At 42.1% G+C, this 9,780-nt stretch overlaps 1 protein-coding gene across 2 annotated transcripts in view; it reads left to right on the top strand.

The window, feature by feature from the left end:
* The first annotated feature begins 2,385 nt into the window (after nt 1-2,385).
* The window catches only part of LOC140728518 (activin receptor type-1-like), a 111,551-nt gene continuing 104,156 nt past the window's right edge, over nt 2,386-9,780 (top strand). For both annotated transcript variants that reach the window (XM_073047356.1, XM_073047355.1), the window contains exon 1: nt 2,386-2,865. The gene's annotated coding sequence lies outside the window, so the exon portion shown is untranslated. The remainder of the gene's footprint in view (nt 2,866-9,780) is intronic.

Below are 9,780 nucleotides of genomic sequence, written 5' to 3'. Positions count from 1 at the left end.
TCATACTTGACTTGAGTTAAATTTCACCTGCCATTCCCTGTTGTAATCTTAGATAACCAAACATGACTCTTCACATCACCCAGGCACTAGACTGTCTGGTTGAATGACATTTTTGGTTGAATGACTCTTACTTGTTTTTGCTTTTTGTGCTCTTTCTTAACTTATTCCTTGCACGTACAGCAAATATTCCATGTCATTTACTCCCTGCTTTCACATCTCTTCTGGATTCACAGTTCTCCTCATTCTCAATCTAGCCTCAAGAAACATCTCAGCCTATCAAGAAAATGGTTGCTTATTCGCTAGGACCACATCCTTGCTTCATATTTTCCTCTGTAAAAAAATTCAGAACAATGTTTTTCATGATAGGGCACAATATACACATTTTTCTAACAGATTAGTAGCAGCCTAGGATGGTCTAGATTGACACAAGATTGATATAAAGTTTCAGAGGAATACATTCAAAGACTTTCAATTTTACAAGCGGAATTTAAGAGGCAGATGGAATGAGATGGGGAAATCACTAATCGGAGCACTACTGCTTTTTTCATATACTGAGAATTTAGATTTCTAATTATTAAGGAAAACAGAAACTATATTTTTCTGGAGGCTATCATCCATGGAATAAAAGAAGATGCTTGTTTCTCTATCTGTAGGCAGGCAGTTCAGTCATTTCTTTCTAAATTCTTTCATTGGATATGTTCTCCTTCCCCTCTTGTCAACCAATATTTCATGGAAAGAGAATGGGAGTGTTTGTTGAGATAATTTTTAGTGTAAGATCAATGTTCCAGGAATATTTTGATCTTTATGAAAACAATCATATAGGTGTCAAAATGTGCTCTATGTATTTCCAGATTTATTAACTGCTACACTTTTCCAGATTTATTACTAACTAATATTTATTAACCACACTAGAGGAGAACTGTTTCCAGACTATCTACAATCCCCCAAGCTTGCTGGTTGTCAATATCTCCCACTTAATGCAGCCAGTATCTGGACTCCCACTGTAATGCTGCCAGAGTCCATGATGTCCAATACATCATTATCATTATGTGCCATGCCATATGATGTGGGTGATCATTGACCTGATGACCATGACTGTTCTTGGCAGATACAACTGCAGAAGTGGTTTGCCATTGCCTTCTTTAGACCAGTGTCTTTACAAGACGGGTGATCCCAGCCATTATCAATACTCTTCAGAGATTTTCTGCCTATCGTAAGTGGTCGCATAACCAAGGCTTAATGGTGGACATCATGGACTCTGGCAGCATTACAGCGGGAGTCCAGATACTGGCTGCATTAAGTGGGAGATATTGACAACCAGCAAGCTTGGGGGTTTGTAGATAGTCTGGAAACAGTTCTACTCTAGAGTGGTTAATAAATATTAGTCAGTAATAAATTTGGAAAAGAGTAGTAGTTAATAAACAGCTGCTCAAACGACCATCCACCTCCTGCTCCCATGGCTTCATGTGACCCTGACTGGGTGGGTGGGGGGGGGCTAAGAAGGTGCTGCACCTTGCCCAAGGGTGACCTGTAGGCTGGCAGAGGGAAAGAATTTCTAAAACCTCCTTTGGCAGAGACTTATCTCCATCCCACCTCCCAATGTCCATTATAATACTGTCAAAAGAAAGGTCCATCTTGTCAGTGCAACCAGACTCTTAATGTTCCCATCCACATTGTTACTTGAGTTTGATATACCTGACATACCCCAGATGTCAGACAAAAACAATCACACAAAAGAATCACACAAAAAAATCGAGAACTTAACTCTTCTATTTTTAATACTGCCTAAATAAAAATCTTCCAGTATTATTTGATTACTACAACATTACTGCAACTGCAGTGTTGGTAAATAGTTAACACTCCTCTTCTCATGCCTTGCATTCCAGGATTTAACAAGGATCTTTGTTAAAAATGAGCTTGGAGTTAAAGGTATTCAAAGTCAATGATTTATAGATTTTGTAGAAATAGCTGGGAAACCACAGAATATTGATCTATACAATTGGCAAAAATCCAACAATGCCATTTAATAAAAAACACAATTTGGCTTAATGGGGCACTATAAATCAATGTCTTGCACTGTTACAGTTACAGGCTAAACACCTATATTGGTAGACAAGCAATAATTTTGGAAGTTTGCCAATATATGATATGAATGCCACAAATATTAATCAGACATTCTTGAAAAAAGCATTATGAATGTCGATTCAAATCTAAAATAATAGCATTTATCTGGGTTTGAATACTTACGCTTGGTAATAGATTCCTATCTACAGGTGCCTTGAAGAGAAAGCATTTCTTAATAAACTTTATCGCAATAAATATTTATGGTTGAAAAGTTGCAACTGGATTGGCTTCTTGAAATTTTCCACAGAAGAGGAATGCGCCTTGAAATCTGAAGAGACGATGTCTGATATTTAATTGGTCCGAGATCCCAGTTCCCATCCCCTTCGCCCTAGGTGTCTGTTTGGGGGATTTGGATAAAGAGGAAATGATGTGGTAATGAGGGCTTGTTAATTACAGTCTGGGACCGAGCAGTGTGAGAGATTGTCGCTTTATAGGGCGGAGAAAGAGAAAAACAATGCAGTGAAACCCCCATCGGAGGCTGGGCACGCCAGCTTTTCAATTTTCTACTCAAGGAGGAACGCAGTGATTGCGATAACCCCTCCCAAACTGGAAACTGTAAGAGCAATGCCGGCTGAATTTGGTTGATTAAAATCGCAGCGGCAATGTTTTAGGCGGTTGTCTGGTTCGTCATCGAAAGGCCAGTTTAGTGGTTTAACACTGTTTTCGGTTGTGGCAAAGCTCGGTTGGAGATTTCCATTAATGTCGGCCTCTTCCGAATAGGAGAATCTGACTTCGCAAGAGGTAGGTTAAAACTTCCAATAAACTGAGTTCGTCTATCAGGTTAGTCGGGTTAATCGCGGTTACAGTATCAACATATATTTGACTTGATTTCCAAGTAACTCGGAGCCGATTTTTTTTTGTTGGTAACCTGGTTGTTGGAAAATACCAGCCAAGTTATTTTTCAAGTTTACTCCATCTGACGGCTTTAAAAACAGGAATGCCTGTTTATTTGTGGCAGCTCCAGGCGAATGTGGTCACAGCTGTTTTGTATGACAATGCCAAGTCTTAAATTTCTTTTCAGCAGGGTAACTGAAGGAACATGTTCAGACTTTTGGGAACCATACAACTGAGGCAACCTTAGCTCCCTTCCCCTCCCCTCCGCTGTCTTTTTCGAGTTTAAATGGCGGCTTGAAGTCCAACCTGGCTGGGTATTGAATCACGTTTGCTCGCCTGTCTGTTGCGAGGTTCGGAGTAAATGTCTGGTCTGGCCAGGACCAATGTCTGCCTCGTCATGAATTATTGAATGGGATTATAATGTTTTCCATGCGTTGTTTCTTATTGCGCGATATTACGGGTAGTTGCAACACAATGTAAATGGATAACATGAACCTCGATAGCAGGAGGAAAGGTAATAGATAAAGTTACTCATCTCTAAAAGAACAATGCTTTCCTCCTCAAATGAAAGCACATTCTGTTCATATTTTGTGCATGCACTTGGAAAGCAAACTGAATTTGTTCCGAAGGCTTGTGCGATTTCGATTGCCTTGACGGTTTTGGGCTGAATCCTCTCTGTTTTTATGTGGAGATACAGCGCGGAACAGGCCCTTGCGGCCCGGTGACCAAATAACCTTCTGTCCAGTAGGTCTTTGGATTGTGGGAGGAAACCGGAACACTCGGAGGAAACCCACTCAGTCACGGGGAGAATATACAATCTCCGACGGCCTGAGCTGCAATAGCGTCGCGCTAGCCTCTACACCGCGGTGGCGCCTCTTGCTGTACCGAGTTTCATTCTCTTATCCCTAAAACTGGATTTAATTTGCTCTTGCTTCCTGCCCAGAGTTTCTTCAAGCTGGACTCTGATTGCCCTTACTTTCTCCACAGTGGGAAAATCACATTGGTTACACATTTACTACTTCTCTCTAAACCTACCCCTCTTCTCTTGGACAGCATTCTGACATATTAACTTGACATATCACTGCTTCCTAGCAGATGGTTGGAAGCTGATTCACAGTCCTATTTAAGGAGGATGCGTATCAACTTTGGGGGTGTAGACAGGTTGTGTACGTGGGGTAGCACAAATGAGATGGAATCCTGGAGAAGTGTGAGGTCATCCAACATGGTAAAAGGAATGATGAGGACTATTAGTAATCCAGCCGTTAACTGGCTCCTGCATTGGCTGTGACTGGCTTCATGGCCGTGGACTCACTTTCCCGATCTTCAGTTCTGAATGGTGTTTGCTTATTTTTATTGTTTGCATGATCTGTTTATTTTTGCACGTTGGGTGTCTGATGGTCTTTTTTAAATGGGTTCTACCGGAGTCCTTTGTTTCGTGGTTGGCTGGAAGGTTCTCAAGGTTGTGTATAGTATGCATACTTTGATGTACTTTGAACACAAGCGTAAATAAACCAGCGGTGTCACAGTAGTGTAGCGGTTAGCACAGTGCTTTACAGTACCAGGGTTCCCCAGTTCAATTCCCATTGCTGCCCAGAAGGAGTTTGTACGTTCTCCCTGTGACCGCGTGGGTCTCGTCCAGGTGCTCCGGTTTCCCCTCTCAATCCAGCCATACCAGTAGGTTAATTGATCATGTAAGTTGTCCTGTGATTGGGTTGGGATTAAATTGGGGGATTGCTAGGTGGCGAGGCTTGAAGGGCCTATACCACGCTGTACATTAAATAAGTTAATTTCCAAGTGCAACAAGCAGTTAACACAAACAGAATCTTGGCATTTGTGCAAAAGGTTTTGAGTTAAAAATGTCGTGCTTCATTTATACAAGACTCTGGTGGGACTACATCTGGAATATTGTGTATTTCCACCCAAGGAAGAATATATTTGTGATAGTTGGAGCCAGATTGTTTCCTGGGATGGAGGGTTTGTCTTGTGAGGACAGAATAGGCACAATATGCCTATTCTTGAGGAAAATAACTGATCTCAGTTTAAAAAGTAGGTTTTTTGCAGGGCTAAATAGGTTGATATTCCAGTGGATTTGGGGGGTGCAGTTGTTGGTGTTCTATAAGCAGGGTGAGAATTTTAATCACCTTGGGTGGTGTTTTTTTTTTATTTTGAATTCACAATCTAAGTTGTTGAGTGTATTAAAGACTGCTTAAAAGTTTTCTGGATATTAAAAGAACTGAGTGGGGTATGGGAATTGGAGTGATAGGGCTGAGGATGGGGGAGTTGATATACTGGTTGATACTGAGTCTGTGAGGAAGGACAGGCAGTGGATATGGCAAAATTGCAGTAAATGGGATGAGTTAAAGTGTACCATGGAGACAAAATCAGAAGGGGTGATGAGTACAAGACTGAAAGTGTTATGTTTGAATGAATGCAGTATATGGAATGATGGGGGAATAATGGCACTGGGCCCAGCACGTAAGTGCCATTGCAAAGAAATCGTAGCAACACATCTACTACTTTAGACTTTTGCAAGGGTTCAGTGTGACATCAGAAACTTTGACAGACTTCTATAGATGTGGAGTGTATGTTGACAGGTTGCATCATGGCTTCATATGGAAACACCAATGTCTGTGATTGGAAAATCCTACTAAAGTAGTGGATATGGCCCAATCCATCACAGGTAAAGTCAGCTCAACCATTGAGCATATCCACATGGGGCACTTCGAAAGGACAGCGGCATCCATCAAGGACACCCTCCCTCACACCACCCAGGCTATGTTCTCTGCCATCAGGAAGAAGTTCATGTTATTGTCCTCTGACTGTACATATATACAACCAAATGAAACCATATTCCTCCAGACCATGGTACACCCACAGAACATGCAGCACACAAAGAGCATAAGCTGAAATATTAAACCATAAATAAGTTAATAAAATACTATTCAAAATCCATGTAGTTAAGTGGAGCACAGGTAAACAGCTCCATACAACTCTGTCATTTTCTTGTTTCCCAGTATAATTTGGATAAGTAAATAGATGGGAGGGATATGGAGAGGTATGGTCCACCTGCAGGTTGATGGACTAGGTAGAGTAATAGTTCAGCATAGACTAGATGGGCCAATAGGCCTCTTTCTGTGCTGTACTCTATGACCCCTTATGCACTAAACATCCTCCTGGCACTTACTCCTGTAAAGCAAGACAAGTGTTATACCTCCTCCCACATCACCATTTAGTGCCCCAAATTGTCCCTACAGGTGAGGTGACACTTCACCCGCTGGGACCATCTACTGTATACAGTGCTCCCATTGTGGCTTTATCTACATTGGTGAGATGTGATGTAGATTGGGAAGCTGCTTAGTTGAGCACCCTCGCTCCATCTGCCACAAAAAGTGGGATTTCCCAGTGACCACCCATTTCAATTACGTAGATTTCCCATTCTAACATGTTGGTCCATGGCTGCCTCTACTGCAATGATGAGGCCACACTCGTGTTGGAGGGAGAACACCTTGTGTCCTTCTGTGTAACCTCCAGCCTGATGGCACGAACATGAAATTACCAGAAGATGGAGAATTCCTTCCTCTTTCTCTCTGGTTTAATATCACTGATGTGTATTGTGAAATTTGTTGTTTTGAGGCATTGTAATCATATTAGAAAAAAGCTATAGATAACAATAAATATATGTACATAAAACTTAAATAAAATAAATAGTGCAAAAAATGTGAGGTAGTGTTCACAGGCTTGTTATCCATTCTGAAATCTGTGGCTGAGGGGAAGAAGCTGTTCATGAATTGTTGAGTGTTTGTCTCCAGGCTCCGGAACCATCTCCTTGATACTAGCAATGAAAAGGGGGCATGTCTTGGGTGAAGAAAGTCTTTAATGTTGGATGCTTCCTTTTGAATTTTTACTGGATGCAGGGGAGCCCAGTACCCATGATGTATATGGCTGGCTGGGTTTAGAACTTTCTGCAGCTTTTTCAGATCCTGTGCAGTGGCCTTCCATATAACAGTGATTCAACCAGTTAGAATGCTCTCCATGGTACATCTGTAGACATTTGTGAGTGCCTTTGGTGACATACCTAGCATCCTTTTAGCTCCTGATGAAATATAGCCATGATTGCCTTCATGTAATGTCATCAATATGTTGTGCCCAGGATCCTGGATCTTCAGAGATGTTGATACCCAGGGACTGGAAATTGCTCACCCCTTTGACTACTGATCCCTCAATGAGGACTGGTGTGCGTTCCCTTGACTTCCCCTTCTTGAAGTCCACAATCAATTCCTAGGTCTTACTGGCGTGGAGTGCAAGGTTATTGTTGTGACACCACTCAAACAGCTGATCTATCTTGCTCCTGTACACCATCTTGTTGCCACAACATATCACCTGTGGAAACAGAGAAGCCAGCACCCTTGACCACTACTATACCACTATCAAAAATGTTTACTATGCCATCCCACGCCCACACCTTAGAAAGTCTGATCACCTGGCTGTATTTGTACTCCTGGAATTTAGGCAGAGACTAAAGACCACAGCATCAGTGGTGAGGAGCAAGAGGTATGGTCGAGGAAGGCAGAGGAGCTGAGCAATGTTAATGGGTCTGAATGAATATATCACAGTTGTCACCGACATTGTCAAGACCTGTGTGGATGAGTACATCCTTGGAGATAGTGGACACACCAAAACCTATGGATGTGTTGAGGTCCAGATCTGTGGCATTCAAGACTGGTGACCCAGAGAAATGCAAGAAGTCCAGGTATGACCCTCAGAAGGCTGTTTTAAGAGTGATAAAACAATTTCATTTGTGGTTAGAGATGGAATTGGACGCATGTCCACTCTAGCAGGATTTGCAGATTATTACATCCCGCAAAGTGATCCCTAACATCATGAAGAACTGATGCTTCACTCCCAGATGAGCTCAACAGCTCTTATGCATGCTTTGAAAACTACACCTGTGTGAATCCCTGTAGCATCTGATGACTTTTATCTCTGTCTCAGAGGCTGACATCAGACCGTCTTTCAAGAGGGTGAACCCTTGCAAGATGTTAGACCTGATGTATACCTGGTAGGGTTCTGACAACCTGTGCCAATTAGCTGACGGGGGTGTTCAAGAATATCTTCAATCTTTCACTGTTGCAGTTAGAGATTCCCACCTGCTTCATACCATTGCCCAAGAAGAACAGGGTGAGCTGTCTCAACAACTTGCTCAGTGGCACTCACATTTACTGTGATAAAGTGCTTTGAGAGATTGGTCATGGCTAGAATCAATTCCTGCCTATTGCTGCAATAGGTCTGTAGTGAATGAAATCTTACTAGCTCTTTACTCAGCCTTGGATCATCTGGATAATAGTAATGCCTTCATCAGGCTGTTTTTTTATTGACTACAGCTCACTGTTCAACACAATCATACCCTCAATTCCAATCAACAAGCTGCAAAACCTGGGCCTCTGTACCTCTCTCTGCAACTGGATCCTTGGTTTCCTCACCAGGAGACCATAGTCTACATGGATTAGCAATAACATGTCTTCCTCGCTGATAATCAACACTGACGCACATCAAGGATGCACACTTAGCCCACTCCTCTACTGTCTCCACGTCCATGATTGTGTGGCTAGGTATAGCTCAAACACCATCTATAAATTTGCAGATGATTCATCTATTGTTGGCAAAATTTCAGATGGTGACGAAAGAATATACAGGAGTTAGAAAGATCAGTTGTTTGAGTGGTGTTGCAGCAACAAACTTACTCATCATCAGTAAGGAATTGAATGTGAACTTCATGAAGGGGAAGTCAAAGGAACATACACCTGTCCTCTTTGAGGGATCAGGTGGGAAGTGTGAGCAGCTGCAAGTTCCCCGGTGTCAACATCTCTGAAGATTTATCCTGTGTCCAACATATTGATGCAGTTTCAAAGAAGGCATCGTGGTGGCTTTATTTCATAAGGAGTTTGAGGAGAATTAGTATGTCACCAAAGACATTTGCAAATTTCACAGGAGAGCATTTGAACTGGTTGCATTGTATTCTGGTATGGACACGCCACTGCACATGATCAGAAAATTTATCAGCAAATATATAGATGTTTGGGCTGTGCCTAGCCACACGGTTGTGGGTGTAGAGAGAGTAGCACATTGGGCAAAGCACACATCCTTGAGATGCGGCAGTTCTGGTTACCAGCAAGGAGGACACGTAATTTCCAAACTGCACCAGACTGTAGTCTCCTAGTGTGGAAGTCAAGTATCCAGTGGCAGAGTTATAATTTGAGTTAGTGAATTTAAGTGTTAAATTGGATTTGCCTCTGCAGAATTGTTCAGTCTGAAAATGGATGAAGATCATCAAAAATTGCTCGTCTAGCTACAGAGAAATTGTGGAATGGCTTAAATGCTTGGCTCAAACACTTGATGCTTATCATTTAAAATCCACCAGTACTGACTAAGGTTGTCTTTTTTTTTCATTAACCACCACCCACCACTCCCACCTCCCCCCCTGGACCACTTGCCCCACTGATACTTTAAATGGCCAGGTCATTTAGAAATATAGACGAGGTGCCAGAATTGGGTGTTTAGTTTGCAGTTAGGCTCAATTTCCCCCCCCCCCCCCCCCTCAAATGATTGTGAATCTTTAGAACATTCTAGCCTTGGAGGAATGTGGATCCTCTTTTGTTATGTCTGAGACTGAATACTGGATAATGGAAGGGTCTGCAGAGTGGGCAGCAAATGAAGTAGAAGATAGGTCATTATTATCTTGTTGAAATTGACACCTGGATTGGCAATATCTCTACTCTACCCTGTTCTATTTGCTTTACCCTTGTGACCATATGTCTCAGCCCA

The sequence above is a fragment of the Hemitrygon akajei genome, chromosome 5, assembly GCF_048418815.1.
Source record: "Hemitrygon akajei chromosome 5, sHemAka1.3, whole genome shotgun sequence".
In the NCBI taxonomy this organism is placed as follows: Eukaryota; Metazoa; Chordata; class Chondrichthyes; order Myliobatiformes; family Dasyatidae; genus Hemitrygon; species Hemitrygon akajei.
Note: the sequence above shows the minus strand (reverse complement) of the source record. Positions and strands in the feature narration are given on the sequence as shown.